The 12,629-nt window shown below is 36.9% G+C and overlaps 1 long non-coding RNA gene across 5 annotated transcripts in view; it reads right to left on the bottom strand.

Moving 5' to 3' along the window:
- LOC140622261 (uncharacterized) overlaps positions 1-12,629 on the bottom strand; it is an 87,731-nt gene that overhangs the window by 54,471 nt on the left and 20,631 nt on the right. For 4 of the 5 annotated variants that reach the window (XR_012022020.1, XR_012022021.1, XR_012022024.1 and 1 more), the window contains exons 2-3: positions 3,439-3,588; positions 1,482-1,540 (exon numbers count right to left, since the gene is read on the bottom strand). This is a non-coding gene — a long non-coding RNA (uncharacterized lncRNA). Of the gene's footprint in view, positions 1-1,481; positions 1,541-3,438; positions 3,589-11,414; positions 11,496-12,629 lie in introns of all 5 variants that reach the window. The other variant, XR_012022022.1, reaches the window with a different exon arrangement.

Here is a 12,629-nt window from a genome sequence, read left to right as displayed (position 1 = left end):
CATGTTTGCTGTTCAATTTTCTGACTCCGTGATGACGCTGATTCTATTACTCTGACCGTTCAATAAATATTTGTTGAAATAATGTGGAATAATGAATCTGCATAGAGTGAAGAAGCCTATAGGGGGATCCCTATGAAAGAAGAGGGCAGAACCAGAGAATGAAGAAGATCTGGCTCCCGGCCACATCAGTCCTAGAGAGCTATCTGTGCTCTCACATGGAAGGCTCAGTTATCCACAGAGCTGTTTGCTTTGGTGACAGTTGGCCATCATATTTAGATATTTTATATTCTTTGTCAATTGTGTCACTATCATTACTTCATTCATTTTGCACATTAGTCCTTTTAACTAATGTATAACTGATTTTTTAATAGAATTCTTGTAATCCTAACAAGAATTTTAGAGGTAGATTTTGATGAAGTTTGGTGAAGTGTCATGTAGACACTATAGTGTCAGTCATTAACTTAAAAATATCAGTCCTGAAGCCACATTGCCTGGGTTCAAATGTCTTTCTGTTCTTGCTATTTCATGTATTTGATAACTCTGTGGAAATTGAAGCACTCCAAATCCTGGAAGAGAGCTCCTGGCATCACCAGAGACTGTAAGATCACCAGAAGGCTCTTCAAGATTCCATGACCATGTTTTAATGAGGTATGCATTGAAGTCACATCAACACTTCACCTCACATGACCAGAAATCATATGGCCTGTATATAGTATTGCAGTTAAGTGAAAAATGAACCTAGTTTCTGATCCCTACCACTTTTCTTTTTAAACAATGCTTTTATAACAATCAGATGAACAACTCTTGACACTCATGATCTCCAACTCATACTCAGGGGGAAGGTCTTGTATTTCCCCTTTCCATTTACCCAAGCAGCAGGCTCCCTAGTGAATTCCAAAACAGCATCCCTCCTCCAAGCATTTATCATTGTTGGGTTCTTTTTTGCTGATCATAAAATGGTGACTCCCGGGCAGCCTGGGTGGCTCAGTGGTTTAGTGCCTGCCTTCAGCCCAGGGCCTGATCCTGGAGGCCCTGGATTACCCCATGTCGGGCTCCTTGCATGGAGCCTGCTTCTCCCTCTGCCTGTGTCTCTGCCTCTCTCTGTGTCTCTCATGAATAAATAAATAAAATCTTTTAAAAAAATTAAAATGGTGACTCCCACTCTTCTCATGAACTCGACCTTCAGTACCGGGAGTAGACTGGATAATGACCCCACAGATGTCCTTATCCTAATCTCTGGAACCTGTAAATGTTATTTTATATAGCAAAAGAAACTTTGCAGTTAGGATTAAGAAAAGGATTTTGAGATGAGAAAATGATCTCGGTGGGCCTAATTTAATCAGAAGGGTCCTTTATAAGAGTCAAGCAGATCAGAGAGAGAAAAAGATGATGTTGATAATGGAAGCAGAGATTAAGTGATATTGCCAGGAACCAAAGAGTGCTGGTATTCTCTAGAATCTAAGAAGCAAGAAACCACTAACCTTGACAGAACTTTGATTCTGGTCTGGTCAGGTCCATGTCAGACAAGTCACCTACAAAACTGTAAAAGATTAAATTTTTGTTGTTTCAAATAACTAAGTTTATGGTAATTTGTCATATCTGCAATTGGAAACTACAAGCATTCGTCAAAGATATTGCAGGTTCAATCTCAGACCACTGCAATGAAGTGAATACTGTAATAAAGCAAGTTGAATTAATTTTTTGGTCTCCCAGTACATGTAAAAGTTATATTTCCACTGTACTAGAGTCTATTAAGTGCGCAATAAATAGCATTAAGTTTAAAATAGCAATGTATATATCTTAATTAAAAATCCTTAGTTTCTAAAAAATTCTAGCCATCATTTGAGTTTTCAACAACTCATAATCACTGAGCACGGGTGATCATAACAAATATAATAATAATGAAAATGTTTGAAATATTGTGAGAATTACCAAAACATGATGCGGAGATACGAAGTGAGCCTTTGTACCTATATAGACTTGATTGACACAGGTTGCCACAAACTTTCATTTGCAGAGAACAATATTTGCCAAGCACAATAAAACAAGGTACACCTGTAATACAAAACTTGTCTGTGTATATATTTATTGAGAAGGCGAGTGGAATAATTTTAAGGGGAAGAAGCATGACATATCTAAAATTTCTATGAAGCTGAAGTTGCCATATATCAAAGCTCATGTGTTTCCAGATGTAAATTCAAATTCTCAACAAGTTTTTGCCTTTGATATAAGTGATGTTTATAATAATTTTCTACAGTCTGTAGTCCTGTAGTTCTGCATCCTGTGATCCCACTTGGAGACATGCTAGAACAGGATCTTTTTGCTTTCAAATGCCTCTACAGAGGCACTTATCAAAGCTGTGAATATAGTATCTGCTTATCCTGGTTGACTCAAAATCTTTCAAAGGGACGCAGTACGTACTGTGGTAGCTCGATATTCCCCAGGCATTTGTACAGGAGAGAATTCAAGAGGGGCTGAAAGTGGCATTGCTATGTGCAAGTTATAAATAAGCTTAAAAGATACCAGGCTTATGTGGGGATCTTTTTTCAATTTTTCAGAATTAACTTCACAGCAGAAATAGAAGCATTTCTCAAAGTTGAAAGGTGAGCGTAAACTATGTGAAATATAACGCAAAATTCAGGAGTTGAGGATATATGGACACAAAAAAATTTTTGAGAAAAATAAGTAATTGTAATACTTGGTAAAGGAATGTATTAAATATTGACAAGTAAATGGATTCCTTCTGTTCACAGAATATGGGGCTTCTCTCCATGTCAGAGAAAGGTGCAAATATTTACCAGTTTCTTTATTACTTTTAAGAAAAGAGAAACTTCCCAGAATAGAGCTTCTTAACAATTTATTTACAGGTATGAAACCGAATAAAGAATCAATTTTTTTACCTTGTGAAGGAGCCACTAGAGTAGGATATGTCAGTTTTCAATTGAAGTTTGAATAAAAGATATTTTGGCCAGAGCCATGTTAAAAGAATTAACACTTATCATAAAGTACAAGTACTAAACATAGATGTCTATACTTATTCTAGGCATGCCTATTTATCTACCTTTACAACAGCAAAAAATCTTAATTAACTTCTCTGAAAATGCAATGTTCTGATAAGCAATATCACAAGGCTGGATTTGAATGAATAAATAAACCACCACTAGGATGGGACAGAAACAGGAACGTGTTGGAGAAAGAGATCTAAAGCCCTCAGAAGACCACGGTTCTAGATTTTGTTCCCACTACTAAAGCACCAGGTCTACTTGGATTAATCAACTTGGTTGTATAGTTGCTACTAATCCCCATTCTCGACTCTACTTAATAATACCTACTTTAGGTTGAAAGACAGAAAAGTTGAAGTATATAAAAGCATACTTTTAAATTTCAAATACTATATGAATTTTCACATGAAAAAAAAAAAAGCCCATTTGAAATTACCATTAGAAGAATGTTCATCCTAGCTCATTCTCAGAAAGGATGAGGAGCACTTCACTTCTAACCCTGTATTTTTCTTCCATAAAACTTCTTTCTTATCAGTGAGAGCTCAGGTGTGGTCGGTAGGTTTTAGTATCATATCAGCCTCCAAATCTGCATCAAATAACACAAATTTAAATAAAAATTGTGTTCCTGGAATATGTATTAGTTTTCTATAGCTGTCTCACAAATTCTTTCAAATTCACCAGCTTAAAAAAATACACCCACTTATTTTTTGCCCATCTCCCTGAGTCAGGCGTGCAGGTACAGTTAAGCTGGGTCTTCTCTGGTCGTAGAAGACTGCCATCTGGTCCTAAGCTGGACCTGCACCTCCTCACCAGACCTCTTCCAAGCTTGTGTGGGTTTTTTTTTTAAATAAATTTATTTTTTATTGGTGTTCAATTTGCCAACATACAGAATAACACCCAGTGCTCATCTCGTCAAGTGCCCCCCTCAGTGCCCGTCACCCATTCACCCCCACCACCCGCCCTCCTCCCCTTCCCCCACCCCTAGTTCGTTTCCCAGAGTTAGGAGTCTTTATGTTCTGTCTCCCTTTCTGATATTTCCCACACATTTCTTCTCCCTTCCCCTCTATTCCCTTTCACTATTACTTATATTCCCCAAATGAATGAGACCATATAATGTTTGTCCTTCTCCGATTGACTTATTTCACTCAGCATAATACCCTCCAGTTCCATCCACGTTGAAGCAAATGGTGGGTATTTGTCATTTCTAATGGCTGAGGAATATTCCATTGTGTACATAGACCACATCTTCTTTATCCATTCATCTTTCGATGGACACCGAGGCTCCTTCCACAGTTTGGCTATCGTGGCCATTGCTGCTAGAAACATCAGGGTGCAGGTGTCCAGGCGTTTCATTGCATCTGTATCTTTGGGGTAAATCCCCAGCAGTGCAATTGCTGGGTCATAGGGCAGGTCTATTTTTAACTCTTTGAGGAACCTCCATACAGTTTTCCAGAGTGGCTGCACCAGTTCACATCCCCACCAACAGTGCAAGAGGGTTCCCCTTTCTCCACATCCTCTCCAACATTTGTGGTTTCCTGCCTTGTTAATTTTCCCCATTCTCACTGGTGTGAGGTGGGATCTCATTGTGGTTTTGATTTGTATTTCCCTGATGGCAAGTGATGCAGAGCATTTTCTCATGTGCATGTTGGCCATGTCTATGTCTTCCTCTTTGAGATTTCTCTTCATGTCTTTTGCCCATTTCATGATTGGATTGTTTGTTTCTTTGCTGTCGAGTTTAATAAGTTCTTTATAGATCATGGAAACTAGCCCTTTATCTGATATGTCATTTGCAAATATCTTCTCCCATTCTGTAGGTTGTCTTTTAGTCTTGTTGACTGTATCCTTTGCTGTGCAAAAGCTTCTTATCTTGATGAAGTCCCAATAGTTCATTTTTGCTTTTGTTTCTTTTGCCTTCGTGGATGTATCTTGCAAGAAGTTACTGTGGCTGAGTTCAAAAAGGGTGTTGCCTGTGTTCTCCTCTAGGATTTTGATGGCATCTTGTCTCACATTAAGATCTTTCATCGATTTTGAGTTTATCTTTGTGTATGGTGAAAGAGAGTGGTCTAGTTTCATTCTTCTGCATGTGGATGTCCAATTTTCCCAGCACCATTTATTGAAGAGACTGTCTTTCTTCCAAGGATAGTCTTTCCTCCTTTATTGAATATTAGTTGACCGTAAAGTTAAGCTTGTGTGGTTGTTGAGAGAATTCACTTCCTTGCAGTGGTGGAAGTGAGATCCTCAGGTCCTGAGGTCATCTCTTTTCACAGGACATTCACAAAATGGTTGTTTGATGTCTTCAGGATGACCAGGACAGTGTCTTTGATGCTTCAGCATCTTTTAAAGATCACGTCCAATCAGGCAGGCCCATTGAGCAGAACCCTTCTTTTGATTGACTCAACGTCAACTGATGTGAGACCTTAATTCCATATGCAGATGCCTTTCCCTTCGCCATGGAATCTAATCAGAGGGCTAACACCATTGTATTTGCCTCTCCTGCCTACACTCAAAGGATTGGATTATAGAAGCCACATATGCCAGGAGTCAGGACGCCGTTAGAATTCTGGCTCCCACCATGTATAAATGGAATAAAACTTCAAGCAAAGTGTCCTAACTCTTGTCTGCAAGCACCTCCTAACCTTGTCCTATTTCTAATCAGATTATTGTTTTGAAGATTCCCTTCCCCATAATGTAGACATTCTAGAGTTACAACTGCTAGTACTGCGTTTCACTCTCCTTCAATTCACCATTTCTCAACTTTCTTTTTTTCATAATCACTCCCATGGATCCATTTTAGACATTTCTTTTTTCCAATAATCCCACATGAAAATTTAATACCATAGATCATATGTATACATTTGTTTACATGTTCTATATATTCCTGTGCTTTATATATAACAAAGAGGAAGACTGCTCAGGAACTGGTTTTTGCTCCCTTGGGTGCAATATCGCCCCCGCTGAGAACGAGCGCTCTAAGAAAAAGTTCTTGATTCTCTTTGTTACTCAGCTTTGGATACAGCACCAAAACCAATTTAATACTGCATAATTCATAGAAATGGATGAATGCGTGCGTGCTTATGAAGCAAGCCCTTAACCTAGAGGCTAGCTATAGAATTTGTGAAAAGTGTTCTTTTCCTTTGGTATCATTTCTTCTTTGACTTTGATTGAATTTGGTGCCCGAGTTTGAATTACATCATTTGTGGCAAATATCCGTACACAGGGATGGACAGAGGCAGGAACTAAAATTTAGAATAGCCATTGATTTCTGGGTATTAACAACCGAACACATGGTTGTATAGAATGTAGTGATATCAGTGGACCATAATTATTCATGCATCTCAATTATTCATAGTCTCCCTTACTCCCAGAGTATGGATAATCACTATGTCTTCCTTATGTGAAACACTGATTAAAAATAATAACTCAACTAGTGCTTGAAAAACAATTAGGATACTTATAAAATATTTTTTAATCATATTGTCATTTTCTTTACTCGACTCTCTGGCATAGATAGTTAACTGCTATAAAAATGTCACATGAATTAAGAACAAGACTTGAAAATACTTAAGAGTATTCATGGAATGTACTGGATGGAGGAGCAAAGGCTGAATGACAGAAAGCACTACTGTCAAGCTGGTGGAGACACTATGTTACATTGTGTTACACCGAGCAACACAATACAAGCTCCTCTCAGGTATACCTGTCTGGGTACAATGTATAGGTTGTCCCTAATGTCGGGAGATATGAATGCAGCTCCATCGTGCCATCAAGCATGAGGTTGATCTAGAAAAAAAAAAATTATGTTTCCACACTTCACAGACACCCCACAAAAATGAATTCTTAGTGCAAGAAACAGTAGGGAGTGTGAACACATACTAGATGGCCATAGCAACCCAGAGTGAAATGTCTGTATCTGTTTTACCATGAATGTTTTGGTTTCCTGCACAGTGACTGAAGCGTAGTATATAGCACTCTTTCCCTGCAATTCCTTCTTTCAAGAAACGTTCACTGATTGTCTACTATGTGGTAGGAGCAATTCTAGATATTTGATACAAATGGTGAATAACCTTGAAGTGTTCAGAATCCAGCACAACAGTTCTAGAAATGTGATGTGTATCACCTGCAAAGCTCGTTAAAACATAGATTCCTGGATCCTACCCCGAGAGAATCTTTTCAAATAAGTTTGAAAATCAGCCCCACGATTCCACATGTCTAGCGGGAAGCCAGAGCTTATGTGGCTGGTCTACAAACCGCACTTACCTGAGAGGTGATCAGTGATATAACATAATGCATTTTGGAAAAAAAAATGCATTTTGAGCAACAAGTTTATTCTTCTTTGATTCATTCTGGACATGCTTCTTCCTTCTACTCAGATCCCTCACTATTCTATTATTTCTGCTACCTTCCCTTCCTTCACAATTGCCTCTGGGGTGTTTATTTTCATACTTCTGAGTTCTAAGATGGTTTTTCAAAAAACAAAACAAAACATGAGATCTCTTCTTAATAGTAATATCCTTTCGCTGACAGCTCTTTAAATACTTTGTTCTCCTTACTACATTTATAACCAAACAAGAAAAGAAGTATGTTATAAGAAAATGTTTGAGGGTAAATAATGCAAGCCAGAGTTCTGGAGAGAGCAAAATTTAGTCAGAAGAAGAATTCCTTATCTTCCAAATATGTGAATTGAAGCAACCTTACGTAGGCAGTAAACAGAGTTTAATGTTGTAAATAAGCAAAACTTACACCCAAAGTAATCACCATATTGGTATACTTAATCATTCTTGCAATATATGATATCTAGGCACAGTGCAAAGTGGGATATTTGTAATGATAAAGCTAATCCTGTATTTTTCCCCTTCTTGAATCAATGTTACTTCAAGATCTATAAATAACGGCAAAGCAATAGGTTTTCTAATAACATGCACAATTTAATATTCCTCTCTTACCCATACATTAAAAAAACACACATTCTTACATAATATACTTAAGTAATTAGGATTCCTCTTCTGAGCTCTAGTCAATGGTACTAGAAACATTTTTCAGTATATATGTTATCTGTGTCTGTGTCTAAGCAAGAGGAAAAGAGTGATGAGAGAAAGTGAAGAGGAGAGCAGGAGCATGGAGGAAAGAAAGAAGAGGAAACTGAAAACAACACCATGGGTTTCATCCATAAAAATAGCAAGTCTCCATTCAGTAAGCCAGAATTAATTGTATGATCAATTCACTCCTTTCATTTAAAATGCCCGAGGACACTTGCTTGTTACGTACTCATGATAAATATATTTTTTAAGGTTTGAGCTCTTCATACAGAAAATGTTTATTGGAAAAAAGTTCTTTTTGTTGATACATATATTTATCCTTTTAAAAAATATACTTTATTTATTTATTTATTTTGAAAGAGAGAGAGTGTCCACATGGAGGTGGGTATGGAGAGGGACAAAAACAGGAGAGAATTTAAAGCTGACTCCATGCCAGACTGGGCTCCAGCTGGATCTGACCTGAGACCCTGAGACCATGATCTGAGCTGAAACCAAGAGTGGGCTAGGATGCTTAAATCGCCTGTGCCACTCAGGCACCCCAATACGTGTATTTATGAATTACTTAGAACTTATAGTCAGTGGCCGCTAATGAATGAGAAATAAAATGTGTAATTAATGGATTTTCAGGATAGGAGTTAGTGAGTAAACTGTAATGATGATTTTGCCTCCTGCATTTCTACTGAACAGATCACATAATGTATTCTGATTACCATAGTGAGTAGTGAGGAGAATTTTTTTTCTTGTCATGAGGATTTTTTTTTTTTTGTGATGAGGATTTTAAAAATATTTCTGTCACAATGAATCTATCATGAATTTAAATTAGCACTGAGCAGGTTTTTGTAGTAGCGAAATACTAAAATATTGGTTTCTTTCTAAAGATTGCATGTGCACACAGATGCAATGCTTTGAAATTGTCAGTTTCCTTCTTTTTTTTTTTTTTAGCACAAATCCCTAAGTTTAAAGTTAATTGCTACTATTGCTTCACATTCATAGAGCACTGAGAAATTCAAGAAATTTACAGAGCCCTGGACAGTGACTTCAAATCTTCAAAATCTCAGTGTGAATATGATAAGAAATAATAACCCATTGTATAGCCCTTCATTAAGTGTTTATTTGTCTTAAAAAATCAAGATTGTTCATTCTCTATACAGATGGAAAGGAAACTACTAAGCCATGAAATTCAGTTGGAATTGAATGCAGCAGTGTATGGATGAGCACATGTCTCAACTTCAGCCATAAAACATGCATTAGCTATTTCTGATGCTTGGGCCTCTCTCTTTTATCTCATTTGGCCAAGTATACCAAAAAAACAAAAACATAAAAACAAAAAAATTAGCACAAAAGGTATCACTGTTTAGTTTCTCACAGAATTTGTCCGACAGAAATATTTCTAATTTATAGAGCACCTTGTTTAGACCAGAATGCTCAAATTTTACTGTGCACCCATACCATTTGGGAATTTTGTTAAAACGTAGCCTCTAATTCAGTAGTTTGACATAGGTCTAGGAATTCTGCATTTCTTTTCTTTTTGTAAAGATTGTATTTACTTATTTATTTTAGAGAGAGAGAACGTGCATGAGAGAGGAGTGGGCAGGGGTAAAGGGAAAAGGAGAGAATCTCAAGCAAACTCCATGCTGAGCCTGAGATGGGGCTCTATCTCAAGACCCCAAGGGCATGACTGGAGCCGGAATCAAGAGTTGGACACTTATCAACTGAGTCACCCAGGCACCCCAGGAATTCTGCATTTATAACAAGCTTAAAGTCATGCTGACATACTAGTTTTCCTAAGGCTGAGATATATATGAGAACTTCCTTGGGTCAGACAATGCTCCACTACTAAATTTTGGAGGCCACTTGAGGGTTTCCAGAAACTTCCTGGGAATGAACGTACTGGTGTGGGATTTTCAGATGTGAAAATAAAAACTCTGAGACTTTATTTGAAATAATATTTCAGTCTTTTTTCTGGTCATAAAAAGAATTTCCTACAATGCACACATACAACCACGAATGCTTACATACACGTGTGTAAGCATACATGCAGACAACTAACCAACCCAACCCAACCAATTACATAATATTATATTCAAAACCAATGCTTACAATACCTAGTCAACAACCTCTGTTCTATCATTTATAATTATGGTCCAAAATAATAGAAATATTTGAGGCAGGGAATTTTTAAAACCTGTTGATGGTAACTTACTATTATTTCTTCTCTTTTTACTAGTTGTAGATTCAATACATGAAAGGCTAAGCCATAATTATTTGAAAAGAGGAAAACATTGTGACTCTATATATGATAAAAAAGGGAGGCTGAAGTGGATTCAGAAGAGATAGGGTCTACTTTTTGTCTGTAATATTCCAGAGAAGAGAAGACCTGCATGATTTATCAAATAGTGGTCATATCAACCCCCTAGATTGACAGCAAGGCTTAGAAAATTATCACTTACTCAGCAGGATATGAAGCCAGACTTACCTCTAGAAGCCGGGGTAGTGAGTTCTGAGTTTGCTCCCCAAACTACCAATATAGGACTAAATGCAAGATTCCCTATATCCTACACCATATCTTTCAGAGAACCTGAGTTCTTGAATTATGGACACTAGACCTATTATTCCATTTTTACCATCATCTGATACTGATTTCCAACTTGTAAAAACCAAGTAAAATATTTTTCTTGAAGTACAATTAACATTCAGTGTCAGTAGTTTAAGGTGTACAGTATCATTATTAAAATGATAAATACATGTCTTTTTAATGGGCATCCTTCAACTTTCAACACATGGTTGGGAAAAAAATCAACATGAAAGGTAGCAACAAGCAGCAATAGGTAACAAGGGAAAATATACTTGGAGTTTGGAAGCAAATCAGTATATTATATAAAAGTAATTGCAGGGATGCTTTTATTTGGTATTGTGAAGTCATATTATTTTTACAAATGCTTTTATGATCCAAAGGGTGCTTTGAATAGCCAAGCAAAAAAATATTTATATACAAATGAATCAGAGGTCAACTAAAAATTAACTTGGAAAATACCATAAAATCAAACAAATTTAGGAAGTGCACAGAAAACAATGTGTATAATTTATGTATCTATTTTGGAGCACCAAATTATACGTGAAATGAAAAATCTTCTACATGTTGGTGAGCTGAAGAGCAGCAAAGTCTCCTAAATATGTACCATGGTGTCTGAGGTTGAAACATTACGTGGTTCTAAAAAGTGTTTTCAAGTTAGTTCTAATCACATTTTCTAGATGTGATTCAAGAGAGTAAAAATTCTGAGTCTGGTTTAGAGTCATACACAGGGGTAAAATAAAAATGTCACAGAACAAGTAAAATATATTCAAGTTTCCCAGGAGGAAAAAGAAATAGCCTCACCTGGGGAGAGGCCTGACTGCTCTCAAGAAATGTTACATAACACAGTATCCACAGAAGAACTGCAGAGATGATTTATGGAGCCTGAGGGAGATACAAAGTACACTGGAACATAAACATATGAGCAGGTGGGAAATAGTCTGGAATATGAAAATAGATGAGGGTGAATGGGAGAAGGTCTTTCATTATGTATCACCAGTTAGAATTTAATGGAAATCCAATACAGAATCTTCTTTAGATGGAACAGTAGAATTAAAAAAACAGAACCTAAGCAAATAGAAAATAACCATTCATGTTAGGAGGCAGAAGACTCCCAAGAAGGCATTGCTAGTGAATAGCTTCAGATTTTATTTTACCGTCATTAGTATATAAAGATCTGTAATTAGAGGAAGAGACAGGTAAGTCAATAGCAAGATGTCATGTTTAATTTAGAGCTTTGACATTACAAAGCCTTAGTCCAACTTTGGGCTGCTTCCCAGGGAATGGTTTTAGTTCTGCAAATACAATGCTTCTGCATTTGGTATAATATGTGACAATTTTTCAAAAATAAAGAAACGCTACTGCTGCCACTGAATGGCTTAGGATAGAATGATTTCACTTGTTTTATTTTTAAACTAGGTGAATAAATTGGGAACCCTGGGTGGCGCAGTGGTTTGGCGCCTGCCTTTGGCCCAGGGCGTGATCCTGGAGACCCGGGATCGAATCCCACGTCGGGCTCCGGTGTATGGAGCCTGCTTCTCCCTCTGCCTATGTCTCTGCCTCTCTCTCTCTCTCTCTCTCTCTCTCTCTTTGTGTGTATCATAAATAAATTTAAAAAATAAAAAAAAATAAACTAGGTGAATAAATACCACTCAAACATACTTCAAATGGCAAACATCATTGTATTTGGAAAATATGAAAGGATCTCCTGGAGAATCTGACTAGTGGGTCCATACAGAATATGTGCCTCGGCTAATTAATGGATATGATCATGTAACATGAAGGACCATGAATTACTTTGAGGAAATGGACATTTCTAAAATGTTCTAAATTCTTCTAATGGCTTCAATATACTTTTTTTTTTTTTATTTCTTACATTGATTCTTCAAGGCGATTTTTTTTTTAGTCCCATAGGGTTTCTTTATTTCTACGCACATTCATTTCTACTCTGTTTAATAAATTATTTTAATCACTTTTGCATATCTGTTAACATTTTCGGAGATGGCATATCTGGTGTTC

Source organism: Canis lupus, chromosome 31 (genome assembly GCF_048164855.1).
Source record: "Canis lupus baileyi chromosome 31, mCanLup2.hap1, whole genome shotgun sequence".
NCBI lineage: Eukaryota > Metazoa > Chordata > Mammalia > Carnivora > Canidae > Canis > Canis lupus.
This window is presented reverse-complemented; position numbering and strand designations above follow the sequence as displayed.